The 3,626-nt window shown below is 42.0% G+C and overlaps 1 non-coding gene across 1 annotated transcript; it reads right to left on the bottom strand.

The window, feature by feature from the left end:
* Positions 1-591: 591 nt before the first annotated feature.
* Positions 592-699, bottom strand: LOC112752288 (small nucleolar RNA R71). Its single transcript, XR_003176733.1, has one exon. It is a non-coding gene; the product is annotated as a small nucleolar RNA R71 (small nucleolar RNA).
* Between the last annotated feature and the right edge of the window lie 2,927 nt (positions 700-3,626).

Raw genomic sequence — 3,626 nt, 5'->3', positions numbered from 1 at the left:
AATCTCTATACTGTGACATAGAGGATTCCATATTTTCTTTTGTGTTCTCTTCTTTTTCATATGAGCAGGAACAAGGATAAGAACATTCTTCTGGAAGCTGATCCTGAACCTGAAAGAACTCTGAAGAGGAAGCTAAGGGAAGCTAAAGCACAACTCTCTGGAGAAAATCTGATAGAAATTTTTGAAAAAGAAGACAACATGGCCGAAAATAATAACAATGCAAGGAAGATGCTTGGTGACTTTACTACACCAAATTCCAATTTACATGGAAGAAGCATCTCAATCCCTGCCATTGGAGCAAACAATTTTGAGCTGAAATCTCAATTAGTTTCTCTGATGCAACAGAACTGCAAGTTTCATGGACTTCCATCTGAAGACCCTTTTCAGTTCTTAACTAAATTCTTGCAGATCTGTGATACTGTTAAGACCAATGGGGTTGATCCCGAGGTCTACAGGCTTATGCTCTTCCTGTTTGCTGTAAGAGATAAAGCTAGAATATGGTTGGACTCTCAACCTAAAGACAGCCTGAACTCTTGGGATAAGCTGGTCACGGCTTTCTTAGCCAAATTCTTTCCTCCTCAAAAGCTTAGCAAGCTTAGAGTGGATGTTCAAACCTTTAGACAAAAGGAAGGTGAATCCCTCTATGAAGCTTGGGAGACATACAAGGAACTGACCAAAAAGTGTCCTTCTGACATGCTTTCAGAATGGACCATCCTGGATATATTCTATGATGGTCTGTCTGAATTATCAAAGATGTCATTGGACCATTCTGCAGGTGGATCCATTCACCTAAAGAAAACGCCTGCAGAAGCTCAAGAACTCATTGACATGGTTGCAAATAACCAGTTCATGTACACTTCTAAAAGGAATCCTGTGAGTAATGGGACGCCTCAGAGGAAAGGAGTTCTTGAAATTGATACTCTGAATGCCATATTGGCTCAGAATAAAATATTGACTCAGCAAGTCAATATGATCTCTCAGAGTCTGAATGGATTGAAGGAATCATCCAACAGTACTAAAGAGATATCTTCTGAAGAAGAAGCTTATGATCCTGAGAACCCTACAATAGCAGAGGTGAATTACATGGGTGAACCTTATGGAAACACCTATAATCCCTCATGGAGAAATCATCCAAATTTCTCATGGAAGGATCAACAAAAGCCTCAACAAGGCTTTAATAATGGTGGAAGAAATGGGTTTAGCAATAGCAAGCCTTTTCCATCATCCATTCAGCAACAGCCAGAGAATTATGAGCAGAATCCATCTAGCTTAGCAAATATAGTCTCTGATCTATCTAAGGCCACTGTAAGTTTCATGAATGAAACAAGGTCCTCCATTAGGAATTTAGAGGCACAAGTGGGCCAGCTGAGTAAAAGAGTCACTGAAACTCTCCTACTACTCTCCCAAGCAATACAGAAGAAAATCCAAAGAGAGAGTGCAAGGCCATTGATTTAACCATCATGGCCGAACCTACAAGGGAGGGAGAGAACGTGAATCCCAGTGAGGAAGACCTCCTGGGATGTCCAGTGATCAACAAAGAGTTTCCCTCTGAGGAACCAAAGGAATCTGAGGCTCATCTAGAGACAATAGAGATTCCATTAAACCTCTTTATGCCATTCATGAGCTCTGATGAGTATTCTTCTTCTGAAGAGAATGAAGATGTCACTGAAGAGCAAGTTGCCAAGTACCTTGGTGCAATCATGAAGCTGAATGCCAAATTATTTGGTAATGAGACTTGGGACGATGAACCTCCCTTGCTCATCAATGAACTGAGTGATCTGGATCAACTGACATTGCCTTAAAAGAAACAGGATCCTAGAAAGTTCTTAATACCTTGTACCATAGGCACCATGGCTTTTGAGAAGGCTCAATGTGACCTTGGGTCAGGGATAAACCTCATGCCACTCTCTGTAATGGAGAAACTGGGAATATTTAAGGTGCAAGCTGCTAGAATCTCATTAGAGATGGCAGACAACTCAAGAAAACAGGCTTATGGACAAGTAGAGGACGTACTAGTAAAGGTTGAAGGCCTTTACATCCCTGCTGATTTCATAATCCTGGATACTGGGAAGGATGACGATGAATCCATCATCCTTGGAAGACCCTTCCTAGCCACAACAAGAGCTGTGATTGATGTGGACAGAGGAGAATTGATCCTTCAACTGAATGAGGACAACGTTGTGTTTAAAACTCAAGGATCTCCTTCTGTAACCATGAAAAGGAAGCATGAAAATCTTCTCTCACTGCAGAGTCAACCAAAGCCTCCAAAGTCAAACTCTAAGTTTGGTGTTGAACCCCCACATCCAAACTCTAAGTTTGGTGTTGGGAAGTTCCAACCTTGCTCTGATTATCTGTGAGGCTCCATGAGAGCTCACTGTCAAGCTATTGACATTAAAGAAGCGCTTGTTGGGAGGCAACCCAATGTTATTTAATCATATCTATTTTATTTTCTCTTTGTTATTTCGTGTTTTATTAGGTTGATGATCATGTGAAGTCACAAAAACTACTGAAAAATAAAAAATAAAATGAAAAATAGCATTAAAAATAGCACACCCTGGAGGAGGAGCATACTGGCGTTAAATGCCAGTAAGGAGCATCTGGCTGGCGTTTAACGCCAGAACAGAGCATGAAACTGGCGTTAAACGCCAGAAACAAGCAGCAGTCTGGCGTTTAAACGCCAGGATTGCACCCAGAGGAAAGCTGGCGTTAAACGCTAGAAACAAGCATCAGACTGGCGTTTAACGCCAGAAACATGCACCATACTGGCGTTTAACGCCAGAAACATGCTACAGTCTGGCGTTAAACGCCAGGATTGCATATATAGGGTGTTTTACACGTCTAAAAGGTGCAGGAATGAGAAATCCTCAAACACCTCAAGATCTGTGGACCCGACAGGATTCCCTCAAGATCTGTGAACCCCACAGGATCCCCACCTACTTCTTCTCTCCTCTTCACACATTTCCATAACTCTCTTCCCCAAATACCCCTCACCAATCAACTCAATCACTTTTCCCCATCACCTCTTCACCAATCACATCCATCCTCTCTTCCCCAAAAACCCCACCTACCTTTAAATTCAAAATAATTTCCCTCCCAAACCCAACCCTAAACCCCTCCTCACTCCTATATAAACCCCTCATTCCCCCTTCATTTTCACACAACAAAACCCTCTCTTCTCCCCTTGGCCGAAACCATCTCTCTTTCCTCCATTTTTCTTCTTCTTCTACTTCTTTCTTTCTTTTTTTGCTCGGGGACGAGCAACCATTTTAAGTTTGGTGTGGTAAAAGCATAGCTTTTTGTTTTTCCATAACCATTAATGGCACCTAAGGCCAGAGAAACCTCTAGAAAGAGGAAAGGGAAGGCAATTGCTTTCACCTCTGAGCCATGGGAGATGGAGAGATTCATCTCAAAGGTCCATCAAGACCACTTCTATGAAGTTGTGGCCAAGAAGAAAGTGATCCCTGAGGTTCCTTTCAAGCTAAAAAAGAATGAGTATCCGGAGATCCGACTTGAGATCCAAAGGAGAGGTTGGGAAGTTCTCACTAACCCCATTCAACAAGTCGGGATCCTAATGGTTCAAGAGTTCTATGCAAACGCATGGATCACAAGGAATTATGATCAAAGTG

The sequence above is a fragment of the Arachis hypogaea genome, chromosome 15, assembly GCF_003086295.3.
Source record: "Arachis hypogaea cultivar Tifrunner chromosome 15, arahy.Tifrunner.gnm2.J5K5, whole genome shotgun sequence".
NCBI classification, from domain to species: domain Eukaryota; kingdom Viridiplantae; phylum Streptophyta; class Magnoliopsida; order Fabales; family Fabaceae; genus Arachis; species Arachis hypogaea.
The sequence above is the reverse complement of the archived record's forward strand: the minus strand, read 5'-3'. Positions and strand labels throughout refer to the sequence as shown.